This window comes from Mus pahari, chromosome 2 (assembly GCF_900095145.1).
Source record: "Mus pahari chromosome 2, PAHARI_EIJ_v1.1, whole genome shotgun sequence".
NCBI lineage: Eukaryota > Metazoa > Chordata > Mammalia > Rodentia > Muridae > Mus > Mus pahari.
Window position 1 is genome coordinate 32,234,808 of NC_034591.1, and position 18,515 is coordinate 32,253,322.

Genomic DNA, 18,515 nt, shown 5'->3' on the forward strand with positions numbered 1-18,515 from the left:
ATAGCATTTGAAATGTAAATGGAGAAAATATCTAATAAAATAAGTTTAAAAAAAGACTTGAGTAAAACAAACAAGCCATAGCACTTAAAAAAAAAAATTGAATGGGATACCCAAGAGATGACTGATAGTTCGGGAGTTAGAATCTTTAGTGTAAAAATTAATTATCACTTTTTTGATGCCTTTACAAAATACAGACAAGACTATAAGAAACAAAAACTAGAATAATTTAACCACATAGAAGTATTGCCCTGCAAGATGAAATTCCTCCCTCAGTACATTTCCAATTCTCCAGATCCAGTAACAAGCATTGATATAAACTACAAGCAGGTGAATGTTGCTAAAAATGGACAAGAGTTCTATGACAAAATAGAAACTGTCCTTGGGGAATCTCCCAAACTGTTTGGGAGACATTTCAAAGCTACATGCATACTTCTTAGCAAGATCAGCAGGCAGTCCATCCATGCACTCCAAGACTTATTCAGAAAGGAAATGCAGAAGTGGGACTGGCAGCTTATTGTGGAGCTGAGGAAAGTATTTGAAATCATCTAATTTTCTCACATGGGACAGAATTTGTAGTAAATGTAACATTATTATGTTGTGATATTACCAATGGAACAATCATTTGGATGCTGATGGATTTAAGTGTATAAAATATTTTCCATGAGAAACCAAGCAACTTACACTGGTTTGACAGTGGTCAGTTCCTGGCCCCACAGTTCAGTATGCCTCTACTCATCCTTCCTTTAAGATTTGGCTGCTGTTTTCAAGTTTGCCCTTCCTCAAATTTGGATTTTTGTTACAAGTCTAAATTTTTCAATTTTATACTGATTAAATCAGTCCTACAGTATTTGATTTAATAAAAGAAAAAGAAAAATTTAAATATAATAACCTCTTGCATAGAATGATTTAGTATTCAAATGTCATTTAGAAATAATTTATTTAATTTTTCCTGACACTTAGCATGTAAAAGACCTGCTGTCATTGTCCTTTAATAGATGTCTGAAACCCCTTCTGAATTGTGCTTGAAAATTTTTAGTACATTAGACATTTATATAATTGAAATAACTTTTTCACAATGAGAGCTACTGTTTTATAGGTATCAAGCTCCAGTAAGACACATGCACTAATTAAGCACTTAGAGACCTTAGATTCAGTATTGAAAATGTGAAGAAACCAATAATTTTTCATTTATCATAAATGAATATATTAATAATTCACATTTACATTTGCCTGGCAAACACAGAAGTGGATGCTCACAGTCAGCTATTGGATGGAACACAGGGCCCCCAATCGAGGAGCTAGAGAAAGTACCCAAGGACCTGAAGGGGGCTGCAACCCTGTAGGCAGAACAACAATATGAACTAACCAGTACCCCCTGAGCTCGTGTTTCTAGATGCATATGTAGCAGAAGATAGCCTGATTGGCCATCATTGGGAAGAGAGGCCCCTTGGTTTTGCAAACTTTATATGACCCAGCACAGGGGAAGGCCAGAGCCAAGAACTGGGAATGGGTGGGTAGGGGAGCAGGGGCAGGGGGAGGGTATAGGGAACTTTTGGGATAGCATTTGAAATGTAAATAAAGAAAATATCTATTAAAAAAAACATTAAAAAAAAGAATAGCCAGCATGCCATGATGTTTTCATAGTCCAGGTAAAAAATTAGATATATGTAAGTAATAAGAAGCAATTCATATATATATATATATATATATATATATATATATATATATATATATATATATATTATTTATATTACATGTTATATTGCATATAATATATAATATATAATGTATATATAATCAGCATTAACTAATTAAATTAATTAAATGGTGTTAACTCCCAAGAACAGGGTCATTTTTGACAGAACTCTTCCTAAAGTTTAAAAAAATATACAAGTGATTTTCTGTGCTTGATAGACTGGTTAGAACAAATGAAGACTTGCACTACCAGGATGAAGCATTTCCTATCATATGAGGTAGGAACTGACAAGAAAGAAAAATGTAATAAGGCTAAATATGTAGGAGCTTATCTAGTAAACTAATGAAATAAACCTATGGGACATACATAATCGATTAATATTAATATTCCCAATATAGGATAAATAATAAAGCTTAAGGCATGATATTTTGCTCTAAATATTTGCACATGGTTTTAAAAAATAAAAGTATTTTGTAATCATTATTTTCTAGCTTCAAATCTAATATTCCTTCTGCTAAAACATTTTTTTCTTGATTGACTTACATTTTACTTGACTAACAAGAGGAAAAATTGTTTTACACCCATAGTAAATCATGCCCATCATAATTTATTATGCTTGTACTATTTATTCATTTTGACATGTGGTTTGATGCACAAACTTCACAGAAAGAGCAGTCACAGTGCAGTAAGATAAGCAGACATTTTTTAGTATAAAAATGGTACATTTAAAATGCTGAGTAAGGATTTCAACACAATATGAGTACAAATCAAGTTGTAATCATGTTTTGGGCCAGGCCTTCTGTGTTAACCATTGGGGTATATTGACAGTTTGACTAAAACATGTGCATCTGAAGTCTGAATGTTTCTGAACTACTGTTTTCTGATGACCTCTTACCACCAACCAATTGAAGCCTTGCAAAAAAAATTCTTTAAAATTCTCGAGGAATAAAAGATAAAACTGTTGAAGATGCTTTTGTTTTGTTATTGGATGGTTTTGGCTGCTTTGTCAAAAAATCAATCTTCCATAGATGTGTGGCTTTATTTCTGGATCTTCAATTCTAATAGATCAACCCTAAAGGAAAAACACAAAAATCCCTTAAAGAATTACAGGNAAACACAACCAAACATGGGATGGAATTAAACAAAACCAACCAGGATCTAAATATGGAAATAGAAACAATAATGTAACTATAAATGGAGAAAATCCTGGAGATAGAGAACCTAGGAAAGAGATCAGGAGTCATAGATGTAAGCATCACCAACAGAGTATAAGAGATAGAGGAGAGAATTTCAGGTACAAAAGATACCATAGAAAACATTGACACAGCAGTCAATGAAAATGCAAAATGCAAAAAGCTCCTAACCCAAAACATCCAGGAAATCCAGGACACAATGAGAAGACCAATCCTAAGGATAATAGGTTGAGAAGAGTGTGAAGATTCCCAACTTAAAGCGTCAGTAAACATCTTCAACAAAAGTATAGAAGAAAACTTTCCTAACCTAAAGAAAGAGATGCCCATAAACATACAAGAAGCATACAGAACACCAAACAGGTGGGACCAGAAAAGAAATTCCTCCTGTCACATAATAATCAACACACCAATGCACAGAACAAAGAAAGAATATTAAAAGCAGTAAGGGAAATGATCAAATAACATACAAAGGAAAACTTATCAGAATTACACCAGACTTCTCATTGGAGACTCAAAAAGCCAGAAGATCTTGGACAGATGCCAAACAGATGCATAGATAACACAGATTCCAGCCCCAGCTATTATAGCCAGCAAAATTCTCAGTTACCATAGAAATAGAAACCAAGATATTCCATGACAAAACCAAATTTGAAGAATATCCTACCACCAATCTATTTCTACAGAGGATAGTACAAGAAAAACTCCAACACAAGGAGAGAAACTACACTCAAAAAACAAGCAAGAAATTAATCTTCTCACAACAAACCCAAAAGAAGAGAACCACACAAATGTAATTCCACATCAAACAACAAAAATAACAGGAATCAACAATCATAGCTCCTCAACATCAGTGGAATCAATTCCCCAACAAAAAGATAAAGACTAACAGGCTGGATATATAAATAGGACACAGCATTTTGCTACATAGGAAACACACCTCAGTGACAAAGACAGACACTACCTCAAAGTAAAAGGCTGGACAAAACTTCCAAGCAAACAGTCCCAAGAAACAGGCTGGAGTAGCAATTATAGTATCTAATAAAATACATTTGCAACCAAAAGTTACCAAAAAATGTAAGGAAGGACAATGTATATTCATCAAAGGAAAAATACACCAGTAGAGGAATTCTCTAGTCTGAACATCTACGAGCCTAATAGAAAGGCTCCCACATTTGTAAAAGAAATATTACTGAAGCTCAAAGTACACATTGAACCTCACACAATAATAGTAGGAGGCTATAACACTCCACTCTCACCAATGGACAGATCATGGAAACATTAATTAAACAGGGACAAGAGAAACTAACAAAAGATATGAACCAAATGGATTTAACATATTTACAGAACATTTCACCCTAAAACAAAAGAACACACTATCTTATCAGAATCTTAGGGCAACTTCTCAAAAACTGACCATGTAATCAGACACAAAACAAGCCTCAACCAATACAAGAAGACTGACATAATCTAATGTATCCAATCAAATCAATACAGACCAATGCTGATCTTCAGCAACAACAAAAACAACAGAAAGTCCACATATACATAGAAGCTGAAAAACTCTCTACACCATGGTCACTTAATCAGGGTAAAATTAAAAAAAAAAATTAAAGCCTTTTTATAATTTACCAAAAATGAAGGCATGATGAACCCAAACCTATGGCACATAATGAAATCAGTGGCAAGAGGGAAACATATATGTTTGAGTGCCTCCATAAAGAAATTGGAGAAAGCATACCCTAGCAGCTTAACATCACATCTGAAAGTTCTAGAACAAAAAGAAGCAAATACACCCAAGAGGAATAGAAGGCAGGATATAATCAAACTCAGGGATGAAATCAACCAAATTAGAAACAAAAGAACTACACAAAGAATCAACAAAACCAGGAGTTGGATTTTTGAGACAATAAACCCTTTCTCAAACTAGCCAGAGGGCACAGAGACAGTATCCAAATTAACAAAATCAGAAATGAAAAGGGAGATATAACAATAGACACTGAAGAAATTCAAAAAAAATTATCACATCCTACTACAAAAGTCTATACTCAACAAAACTGGGAAATCTAGATAAAATGGACGATTATCTAGGCAGATAACAGGTACCAAAATTAAATCAATACAGGTAGACTATCTAAAGAATCCTTTATCCCCTAAGTAAATAGAAGTCATTAAAAAACCTACCAACCAAAAAAAAAAGGGGGGGGTCTAGGGAAAGACAGATTTAGTGCAGAATTCTACCATACTTTCAAAGAACACCTAATACCAATAGTCCTCAAATTATTCCATAAAATAGAAACAGAAGGAACACTATCTAATCCATTCTATTAAGCCACAATTACTCTGATATTTAAACCACAAAAAGACCCAACAAAGAGAGTTTCAGACCAGTTTTGTTTATGAATATCCTTGCAAAAAAAAAAAAAAAAAAAAAAAACCACGATAAAATTCTAGTAAACCAAATCCACAAATACATCAAAACCATTATTCACCAGGATTAAGTAGGAATCATCCCAGGGATGCAAGTTTGTTTGATATGTGAAAATCCTTTAATGCAATCCACTATATAAACAAACACAAAGAAAAAACACATTAGATGCTGAAAAAGCCTTTGACAAATTACAACACCCCTTCACGTTAAAAGTATTGGAGAGATCATGGATTTAAGGCCAAAGCCTACACATAATAAAAGCAATATACAGCAAATCAACAGCAAATATCAAGTGAAATGGGAAGATACTTGAATTCCACTAAAATCAGGTTCAAGACAAGGCTGCCCACTCTCCCCAGGTCTACTCAATATAGTACTCTAATTTCTAGCTAGAGCAATAGGACTACAAATACCGATCAAGTTGTATACAAATTGGCAAAGAAAAAGTCAAGGTATCACTATTAGCAGATGATATGATAGTATACATAAATATTCTACCAGAGAACTTCTACAGTTGATAAACAACTTCATCAATGTGGCTAGATATTTTCAGAAAGCTCAAGTCCAAGTGGATCAAGAACCTCAACATAAAACTAGATACAGTAAATCTAATGGAAGAGAAAGTGGGAATGAGTCTTGAAGTTATTGGTATGGTGGGTTGGTGAGGTTCCTAAACTAAACTCCAATGGATCAGGCTATAAGATCAAGAATTGATAAATTGGTCATAATGAAGCTGTAAAGCTACTGTAATGTAAAGGACATAGTCAATTGGACAAATAGGCAACCTAGAGATTGGGAAAAAAAAATACTTCACTAACCCCATATCAGTTAGATGGCTAATATTCAAAATATATAAAGAACTCAATAAACTAATATTCAAAAAAATCAAATCACCCAATCATAAAATGAGTATAGGCCTAAACAGGGCACTTACAACAGAAGTATCTCAAATGGCTGAGAAGCACTTAAAGCAATGTTCAAAGTCCATTGTCATCAGGAAAATGTAAATTGAAAGACCTGAAATTCCGTGTTATACCAATCAGAATGGCTAAGATCCAAAACTCAGGTAACAGAACATACTGGTGAGATTGTGGAGAAAAAAGAGCACTGCTCCACTGTTTGTTTGGATTGCAATATTGTACAACTATTTGGGAAGTCAATCTGGAATTTTCTCAGTAAATTGAGAATAGTTCTACCTGAAGTCCCAGCTCTACTGCTCCTGTACAAATACCTAAATCCCCACTATACCACAAGGATATAGTACTCTTATTCATAGTAGCCAGAAACTGGAAACAACCCAGATGCCCCTCAATGAAGAAATGGTAGAGAAAATCTGGTTCATTTACGCAATGGAATATTATTCAGCAATTAAAAATGAGGACAACATGAATTGTTCAGACAAATAGATGGAAGGAGAAAGCATCATCATGAGTGAGATAACTCAGACACAGTAGGATATGCATAGTATATACTCACTGGCAAGTAAATATGAGCCATAAAATATATAATATCTATGATATAACACATAGAAGCAAAGAAGTTAAACAAGAAGGAAGAAAGATCTGAGTGAAGATGCTTGAATCCCACTTAGAAGCAGAGGAAAATAGTCATGGGAAGCAGAGAGACCAAGGGACTTGGGTGGGAAATGGAAGGGGAATGTGGGACAGTGGGGCATGATCAGGTAAAGAGACAGAAGAGATACCCAGAAGGCCAGGTGAATGTATCTTCAGTTATGGGGAGTAGGGGGGGACAGTTCTCTAGGAAGTCCCAGAGACCTGGGATGATGGAGACTTCAGGAGTCAATGTGCATGACCTTTGCCCAGATTCCCAACAGAGGGAACATGGAAATTAAATTGGCCACCCCTGTAGCCAGGCAGTACCCCAGTGGTGGAATAAGAATATCAACACACCCACAAACTTTAGACCCAAAATTTGCTTTGTCTAAAAGAAATGCAGGGACATAAATGGAGTAGAGACTGACCAATAACCCAGTTGAATAAGCCCAACTTGAAACCCATCCCATGACCAAGCACCAATCCCTGATATTATTAATAATATGCTGTTATGCCTAGCATAACTGTCCTCTTAAAGGCTCTTTCTAGCAACTGACTGAAACGCATGTAGATATCCACAGCCTAACATTGGACAGGGGAATGGAGGAGTTGGGGGAAGCATTGAAGGCTCTGAAGAGAATAGGAACCCCATAAGAAGAGCAATAATGTCAACTAATCTGGACCACTGGGAGCTCTCAGAGACTGTGTCACCAACCAAAGAGCATATATAGTCTGCAACAAGTCCCTGGAACATATGTAGCAGAGGGCTGCCTTTGTCCTACCTCAGTGGGAGAGGATTGCCTAATTCTGAAGAGACTTGATGTGCCAGAGGATGGCTAAGGTGGCCTAATCCTCATTGGTAATGAGAAGATGGGAATGAGGAGAGACTCTGTTATGGGGGGACCCTGAGGCACAGCATTTTGGATGAAAATAAATAAATAATTTGTTTAAAGGCTAAACTGAAAACATCGTGGTTTCACTGAAGGTGTAGGATTTCAGTTGAATCAGAGGAATTAAGCTTTGTTTAGCTTTTCAATTTGGTAAATTGGTACCAACTTCCTAGATGTCTAATGAAGATGAACATACTGTGTATTTGGATTTAGAGAGATACACAGCGTTGAATATTGGGTAATGCCTGTCATTGGAATAATGGGAGGAGGAAATATAGGTAGCAATTGAGCAGCTATTCGATATAGAAAAATGTGCTAACAGAGATAAAGCATACATCAAAAATTAACTACCAGGAATACATTTGAAAGTTTTAAGCATTTTAAATATGAAGATTAAATACTTTAAAATGTTCTAGAAGAATAAGATCTAATTCTACTGACATATTGAAAGAAACATATTTAAATATTGAACATTTATATCTCAAATGTTTTAATGTTATATTATTCAAAATGTGTTTCCATAAACTTTATTTTACTGTCTTATTTTGTGAGATTATTTTCAGGATGCAATCATAGATCATCTAATCAGTATGTGTTACATTTTGTGTTTAATGCTTCATTCTCAGTAATAACATACTTATAAATTATAAATTAAGTACAAATAGCTCCCAGATTTTAGAGTAATTTAATCAAGTACTATGATTGATCATTTTATAGAATTTTTTCCTACAGTTATTTATACATTTCCTACTGTGTGGCAAGTATTTTGACATTCTATTCATGCAGAAAACCTGATTCTTATTTTAGAAACAAACCAGTTTCCAAAACCCAAAGTAAGTTGGCTTGAAATTCTAATAAAATCTTTTATCTCAGAAGCATGAGATCATTTATGGATATAGTAATAATTACAATGTTTTTTATGTGAAACAATGGTGTATTTTTATACATCAGAAAAATAATAAGTAACATAAGAACATTTATAATGGAATAAAAATTATCAAGTACCTAGGAATGAATCTAACAGTGCCATAGACTCTACACTGATATATCTAGCATGAGTAAAGAAAGTTAAAGAAGGTAAATGGGGAGTCAGCCCTTGAGGATGAACTGAGAATTCAGCTGTTTTTCAAAAAGTAAGTTGCTTTTTTTTCCCCTTTTTGCCTTTATGGAGGATGTGTACATTTTGCTGCCAAATCTCAAATGCTTGTATTGAAGCTCTCTTATGCAAGGCATCATAATGGGTCCAAAACCTCTTTATCTTCTAAAATTTAAATGTTCAAGACTGTGAATCATGTATCCCAAGTAGCAGAGAACATAGGCATAGCAGACTTAGATTATGAGGAGTCATATATTCTATCAGGAACCTTTCCTTAAAGAAGTCTGATTCTCTTTCTTTCAATTCCTCACTTAGTGGCAAGTCCTTTAAGATTTATCCATCTGTTTTGCTATCTCATTATGCAGGTCTTGGTTGACCATATTGTTGAGATTGTATGGGTGCAACTTCTCTGTCATATATCGAAGTCACTATATCTTGCAGTAGTTATCTTGGCCCTCTGACTTTTATAAGTAGGTGGAGGTACCATTCCCACTGGAAGTAAGGAATCATCTTTTACTGGAGATGGGGAAACCACTTCAACAGAGGAGGCAATCTCCATTATAAATGAGGCCAAAGCCCATTAGATTCACTTATGTAATTTAGAATGTGAGAGATTGTCATTATATAGTGAAAAATCAGCAATGTCCTTGTGGAGGATGAAAACTCCCTTGATCTTCTCCCTACAGCTTGAAGCAGGAACAAAGTAATGTACCACAGTATAACATCAAACCTCAAGAATAAACGAGGTCAATTATATCTGTAAAGGGATAACTGATGAGTTTTTCAACCCAGTCAACTGTAGAAGGGGTTTAGTGTTTCTCTGCTTGCATACTCTATTTATATACTTAGAACATGAGCATGTATTTAATTGCTTTGGGGAGAAATGTGTGTTTTATTGAACTTGCCAATTCAAAAAGTCAGTTCACCTGGAAACACCCCCATAGATTTATTCATTATTTTTGAGATGAATACATGAGTATTCTGCAATTATGTAAAAAACAATTATCTTCACAGTTCCTTTTCTTAGGTAATAATAATAGCAGCATGGAAATAAGCTGGTAGGAATTTTCCAAAAGAAAAGAAGAACTTATAATAAAGATAGAATAGATGATAAATAACAAATCAAAGAAAATGTATGATAACTAAAATTAAGTAAGTGATGCTATCATTAGTCAGTTAGAAATTCTTGCAAACAGTAAGAGAAACATGAATACTCAATACAAGAATAGGCAAAGATAACAAATTACTAATTAGTAAATACAGAGATGGAGATCATAAAATATGTTCATATTTTATAATCATTCAAGAACTTAAAATGAGAATATGTATTTTCAGTTATAACATTTAAAGATAAAATTAAATACTTGCCTCAGTTTCTACAAAATTTCTTGTTAGTATATCTAGATTGCCAATATTTAATACCATATCAATATATTTCAGATCACTCAGAAAAAATTTATGGATTTATTCATATGCTTGCTAAAAGATATATGAAAAGGAAATTTGAAAAACAGACAACTCATATACTCACCAAAAAATACCTTGTTTAATAAATTACTGCCACTCAAAACAGTGTTAGGAAGATTGGTTACATAGGCAATAGTTTGAGAACTTACAAATAAATGAATAAAAGGAGAATATACTAAAATTTAATGAAAGGAGCTTTAGACAAGCTTTTCCATGAGAAAGGGTGTATATTCCTTAATTGCAGGTAATGGTATCTCACCACATGGTTCATTTTGTCAAGATAGTGTCTGGTTACTCATGGGAACATTTAATATTGCTAAGTAGTAAATTTTAAAGCATAAGGTATTTATTTTGAGATTGGTCCTCTGTTAAGTCATGCTGGACATCAAGGGGGCTAATATATGGTAAACTTTACTACATAATTTTAATTAGCTACTATAAACAATTGCATTGGTTTCCTAGACAAATTATCAGTGCCATAGTAAAACAGCAATGATGACAATATGACCCTATTTTTGTAATACTGAGTTAATGTCCCTAGATATTAAAATACGTTAACAATTTATTTTTGAAATAGGTGACAATAGATGCTTTCTACATACACACATAAGCCTGTGTGTGATATGTGATATTGTTTATGAAATATATTTATTTTTATAAATATATATTTATATGAATACAATATTTGAAAATGTTAATAGTATATAGGAATTTGAAGGTTCTTTTTAAACTTTCTCATTAAGGATAAACCATCTACATTACATGCAAAGTAGAACAAACTCTCTGAAGCAAGTTTGAAAGTTCTAAATTCATAGTGATAGAGCTCACTAGAAAACCTAGTTCTTAGAAGTTACTTCGGTTATTCCACTGACAAGAACAATATCAGCCACCTCCATCTCTGAAAAGAGAACCATTACTTTTTCTCAGAAACCAGTTTATCTCTTTTAAAAATCCAATCTCTCTTCATTACTGACACCTGAACATGTTGTCTATTTAGCCAATTTTCTAGGCCAAGAAAAACAGCAGTTCCACAGTGCGCTCTAAATCTCCAGACCCCAGAAGATTATATCAACTAGATGAGGTCCAGAATTGAGGCTTTCCAGGGAGTACCGTGAGAGCCATTTCGCCTGGAAGGTGTCTCTGCTTTTAGAACTAAGTGATGTGAATTTCCCTGAAACGCTTTGTTACTGAAGATTAGGGAGATCCATTCTCTCTAGAGGCTATGATTGCTTTTATTTGGGGAGAAGATCATAATTCAAGCTTGACAATTTATTACTATTATTACCTTCAATGACTACAGTGAAGCTTTAAAATTTGACCATTCTATTTTTATTGCCTGAGGATAAGTAATGGCGGTAATTACAGAATGTCAAACTTTAGTCAACATTTTCATCAAAGAAGACCTAGATAGACAACTGACAGGTAAATGTTGACTTTCAATGGAACTTTTGATCCTTGTCTCGATTGATGAACACTTTAGCTCTGTTTTTACTTTCTATAAGTTCTTTTAAGCACTTCAAGAGTTTAAAACAAGCCTGATTGTCCCTCAGAGATATTTTAACAATCAACTTTTAGGTAAAGGCTGCCTGTTCTAAATCTAAGATTTAAAATAAATTGAAGTTGAGTTGTATTTCTAATTTTGAAACATCTAAAGGATACACAATTTTACTAATATGAATATTTGCCATAATATCAAAGAGGAACTGTAATGTTTCATAACAAAAAAGTTTAAAAATAAAATGAAAAATTATTTTAGTCATATATATATGTATATATATATATATATATATATATATACAAAGTTAAAATTTTTGTTTTATTTCTAGTAATGATATTGTAAAAGAAGAAGAAAGTAAACTGCCAATCTGTAAAGTATTATACAAATATTAACTTTTTCATATTATTTCATATACAGGTCAATATTATTCATTATTTATCCTACATACACTTAGATGCTACATTTTTCATAGTTAAAACGATAAGCTTTATACAGATTCTACTAATGATTTCAGGACACAAAATATTGTGCAGTAAAGTTAGTCTAAACTTATTCTTTTTGTACCTAAGCACTTTTAAAATTGTGCTCATTATATTTAGAAAATGATTATTTTAATTGGTAACACTCAAAGGCCCTTTTCTACACTTCCATGATCCTAATAATTAGAATAATTAATGCATAATATGTTCAAATTTATTTTATTTAAAAATGCTACTCAGATTTTTGTCACATAAGCTACTTAATTCTGAAACTGTTTTCTATTCAGTGAGTTGACACATAAAAAGTAACAAAGTGTCAGAACATAGGCTTTAAAATTAAATGTATTTTATTATAGTATATAGAATATAAATTTTGCATATATTTACAATATACACGCTATGTATTTATATAACATACATATATTTATAAGTATATATTGTATTTGCAGTAACATTTATATTGTATTTCTTGTGTCTTAGAGAATCAGCCAATAGTTTTATTTGTTGTCTCACCTTATACAACTTGCTGCAGTATTCGTAGGCTTTGGATTCTTTGCTGGCAAAGTAGATATTCCGCTTATACAACATTTCCACATTTTCTAGGTTTTGTGTCATTTTCCATTTCTCTTTGTGGCACATGAGTCGCCACTCAGCAGGTTCATTTGAGGCCAAGGTACCCAGAAGCATTTCTTAAAGATACTTCCTCCTTCTGCTTCCTTTTAAAAAGAAAACAGTTGAGACAGAATGCTACTCCTGTTCTGCACCTAACAATAGCCTAAAGGGATCCTGTGTGCATGGACAAAACAGAGGCAGATGATAGGATGTTCTACCTAAAAGCAGATATTCTACAAAAGCAGAAGGCAAGCTCACTGTCCATACTGATCACAGCAAAGAGGCTAGACAAGAATAGTAAGCACAAAACTGGGGTGTAATTTTGTATCTAATTCCTAAAACTTAAACACAAAAATACTTTAGATTTCTGTGCATTTGTTCCAGTCTTGCTTGTTTCCTTATAGTTCTCTCTCTCTCTCTGTCCTAGGCAGTCCTTGAGCTGACCCTGGGCTTGGAATTTTGTAAGAATGTTATTCATCCAGACAATATGCCCCAGTGTTGACAGTAATCAAGCATCTCAGTTTGGTGGATGGGAGCTAGTTCAATAGTAAACTTAGAATTCTCATTACAGACATGAATGGAAGCCTACATTACATAATAGTAGAAAGAAGGCAGGTTGTGGTTTTAGGAGGAACTGAAGTATTGTATTATTCATGAAAGGGTTAGTAGAACAGAATTCCCCTGGTACATGTTTTTCACTAGGCCTAGAGGAATAGCATAATTAGGTATTTACAAAGGGACCCCTGGTGGTGGGTTTAACAATAGACTAGCATTGCATCATACCTTTCACCAGGCTCCTGTGAATAGCTGATTTTAGATAAGGCTGGACCTATCTCAGTTTTAACCACTGCCTGGCTCCCGCTAGCTTTTTATATATGCATTTTCTTTTTCTTTTTTTATTAAGAACCACTATGCATCTTGATGTACCTTGGCTATTATATCACCTAACTTTCTTGCTTTTCTTTTGTATTATAAGTCTGGTGCTCTCTTAGAGAAATTGCATTCAGATCAACACTCCCTTGTGTTTACATCTGTTTGTCACTTTTCACCAACTTCCTGCCCACCTGTCCCAGGACCCCGATTCTCCCACGAGTTGAGGGGCCAACTGAGGCCAGTCTGTGGCAATTATTATAATTTTGTAATACAGATTTAATTTGAATACATGTGCTTTGCTTATTTAAATAGCAACACGTTAAAATTGAAAAACAGGCAAAAGACTTAAAGTTATTATGGCAACTAATCATTTGGTACTCTTATCAATATACCCTGTTACTTAGATATGTAAATCTAATAAATTGCAAAATAGAGGGAAATAGGCAATTTATTAACTATTTTTGGTAATGGTGTTGGTTATTTTTACTTCACCTCTAGAGCTGGGATTTTAGGATAGGAATGTAGTGTATGAGCTCTGCAATATTCTTTGATACCCCATCATACTGAATTTTATTTTATCTTTTAAACATGTGCACATTAGTAGTGGGAATTCTGGTCTCTTTAAAAACACAGAAATATTATGTAAATATGGTTTTGTTTTAATCCCAGGTATAGGATACAGGGCTGCTTCAGAGTGGCCAGAGCAGCTATTATTTATCTTGTGCTCTGGCAGGGGCATGATTTTGCCAGCTGATAATAGTTTACATTTGAAATTCTTAATTCTTGCTTTAGGTAATATTCACTAACACTTTAAATGCATTTAAAAATGCATATTTACTTATGAGGACATTTGATGCAAAGACATTCTTTAAATTGCATCATCATATTTTAATATTTAAATTGTGAAAAAGAAGGAAACCACAGAAGAATATTTTATCAAAAGTCAAAACTTACAATCTATAGGATTCTATATGAGAAAAATATTTCTTATTTGACAGCAACAGACAAATTTTTTAAAAGGATGATGTGTGGAAAAACTGAATTTAAAAACACATAGAGAATGGAAAAACTAATAATGAATAAAGTAGTTCTTGTGAATATACAATGAATAGAATATACAGGGAAATTCTTGAGTTTTAGATATATGGAAATAAGTGATCATCTTGTGCTGAATTTAGGCATAAAAACAATAAGTAGTGTGAACATAAAAGACTATATGTGGGATAAAATTGTATTATGTATTTAGGTAAAGGATACAGAAAGATCTACCATATTTGTAATGAACATTTATGTATTTAACTACTAATAATGAAGCACTAAAAGTAAGTATTTTGTGTTTTCATATATGGTTTTAAAGATTTAGCTTAGATTTTAAATTATTTGCAATATACTTATATATAAATTCATATACATCCTAAATGTGGCATGTGCATATTCTCTATGTACAATGACAGTCCAAGGCTACATTCTTCTTTAGCTTTATAATAATGATTAACAATATAAAGAATAATTCCAGGACAAGACATGAAACTAGAAAACTACATTATAGGCAAAATGGGAACTTGAATTACAATTTTATGAGTCACTAGTTAAAAAATGAAAGTTCACTATGTTCCAGGAGTGAAATGGAACAGCTCTACATCATATAACTATGCTTCTGATATTTGTAATGACAACATAAATGAAATAAGTTAGTAGAGATCACACATACTTTGGAATTCTACTTTTTAGTTCTAATTGCAAACAGGTTCTAATTTGTTTCCTCTGAGCCTTCTCAATATGTATTAGAACATAAACTAAATAATAATAATAATCACTCTATAAACCATGTGATGCAGAGCTCAAAGAATAAGCTTTGGAGACAGATAAATTGATTAAATATTGTGAACTACAGAGAATAAATGTGAATATTCAGAAAATACACATTTAGTTTCCCAGTTTCAATTCTCCACTCATATAAATTGTTGATGATAGAAATGTACATATCATATGACACCTGGCATACAATCAATACACTATAGTTATTAGTAGTTCTCATTGTTTTGGAATTAAGATTTTCTTAAAAGAAAAAAACTATCTTTTGGTACAAAATGATATAAAAAATAAATTTAAATTGTTAAGAATTAATTTTGTGTGTACTCTGGAGATGGAATCTTAGCTAAGATTCCTGAATGAGCCTTTGGTCCTCTCTTAGCAAGATTGTGGTGATATGTAGTAAACACTGCTCATAAGATGTTAGGTTATATTAACCATCATCTTTATATGTAGCAATAAAAACAGCTCCTATTTTAGAATGTGGTTTCTTACACCCTGTGGTATTTAACTTTGGAGTGTTTGTTAAATGTCAAAAATAAGAAAAAAAATGAATTTCAACACATTAAATTTTGAAATTATAGATGATTTCTGTACATCTTGATATGTTGTTTTGATAAATAAATCAGTAAAGGAAGGGTGACTGACACAAAGTCTGTTGACCTCTGTTGACCTGAATCTGGACCCCAGGAAACATTTGATGAAGCAACTTGACCTCTGACTGAGATCCATATGTCTACTATGTCCACACATTTATGCAAAGTATAATGAAAAAAACCATAATTACTATATCAAGTCATTTGCATTCATTTCATTTCAAAGCTGCAGATAGGAAAAATAGATGAACTCACATGATATATGAATCAAATGGGCTCACAGATTCATTTTTCACCTTTGGAAAGTGCACTCAAATGTTATGTTCAGTCTTGAGTGAAAATAGATATAATGACTTGCCTGGTTAACTGCCACATTATCACAATATTTCTATGCTAGTTACTATAATTCAATCTGATTGCCACTCTGTCAGTCTCTGCTCAAAACTAAGCCAAGATCCAAGTTAGCACATTGCATAGAGTTTTCAAGATACATCATAGATCTGTGTGCATATATCCTGCTGCAACTTTCATCTTCACCTGAAGATGTTTCACTCATAGTTATACACTAAAAAGCTGCTGTTTAAAAGATTACCTAAAAGTGAGATAGGACTGCAATGATTCATAAAGACATACATATATGTAGAATTGAAGCTAATAATATTAAGTTGACTGATAGATTGAATTAAAGCATAGATAATTCAAAGAAAAAATAAGGTACTTAGCCTATCTGAGGTCTGTGGATTGTAGCACGATTATCCTTTACTTTGCAGTTAATACCCAGTTATAAGTGAGTACACACCAAGTTTTTCATTCTGGATCAGGGTTGCCTCAATAAGGATTACTTTTTTTCTAGTTCCAATCATTCCCGATGAATTTTATGATGTCTTTGTTTTTAAAAGCTGAGTAATACTCCATTGTGAAGATGTGACAGGTTATCTTTATTCATTCTGTAGTTGTTGGGCATCTTAGTTGAAATTTCTAGAACACCTAGTCAGAAATTCCCAATTTCTGGCTATTACATATAAAGCTTCTCTGAGCATGGTTGAGCAAGTGTCTTTGTAGAAGAATGGAACCTTTTATTGGAAATCTTGTCCTCCTACGGGGTTGTATAATCCAGCCTTAGCATGAGGAGAGGTGTTTAATCTTATTTCAATTTAATATGCCATATTGGCTTCATATCCATGGGAGGCCTTTTCTGAAGCAAAACTGAATTCACTGAAGAGAGTGAATAGAGGAGGGGATGATGGGGGGAACTAAGAGAAGAGGAAGGAGGGAACACTCTAATGTATAAAATACATGAGGTATAATACATGAAACAATAAATTAGTAAAAAGAAAAAGTATGAAAAATACAGTCTCAGGAGATATTATTTGAAGATAAAGCTTCATGTTCTGTTTGGACAATACCTGTGAACTAGAGAGAATAAAGAATTATGGGCTTCAGGAAACAACTCTTTAATAGAACTTGTATTTGATAGCATTCACAAGGGAATCATATGTATGTTCCTTAAGTTTACTTCACTTGAGTGAGGATTATGCATGAAAACAATTTGGAATTATTCAACTTTAAGATTGCATATATTCTCTTCCTGCTTCTATACAGTTTTCTTTATGCAATATGGAGTTATAGCTTGTTCTGTAATAGCACTAGCAGCCATTTATTAAGTCATTTTGCTGTAAAACTGGTAGCAACTTTGGCCATCAGAAATTCTCAGTCAATTTCTGTCTTTAATGAATACCCATCATCATGGAAGGATTCATGTGTGGGATCTGTATCTTTCAATTAACTGCTCTGTCTCTTTCATACACACCTATCAGTGTAGCAGTTGATGTGATGTAGTTACATTGTGTTGGGGCTGTTATAAAGAACTTTACTTTGGGGTAGAATAAGATGTTCTGGCTTCATGTTGCACATTCATCACAGACGTAAAATGAACTATGTCCCTAAAGATATATGATGTATCAAACACCCATATTATAAAGCAAGGAGACGCTTCCTTCTGTGCTTATGCTATTGATGTTTTAAAAGTTTTGGACTTTTTCAGGTAACAAGGAAGACAATGAATTTGTATTACCAAACTTTGCATATTTCAAATATCTATAACATTATTTGTTTGTTTCATTCCTTAATACTTTTATATATAACATAGTTTACACAGTATTTTCTATACATCATGGAATTTCATGTACTGTATAGGTATTTCATGATATGGTAAGCATCCATATTTAGATTTTAAATTATAAGATTTTAAAATTACTGGAATCTTCATTATAACGATTAGTCCCAATAATGTGAGATGTTCTTTTTTTGTTTTTTTTTTTT

General features: G+C 33.1%; 1 pseudogene; it reads left to right on the top strand.

Annotated features, from left to right (window-relative positions):
* The window catches only part of LOC110316732, a 7,208-nt pseudogene extending 6,659 nt beyond the window's left edge, over positions 1–549 (top strand).
* The last annotated feature ends 17,966 nt before the right edge of the window (positions 550–18,515 follow it).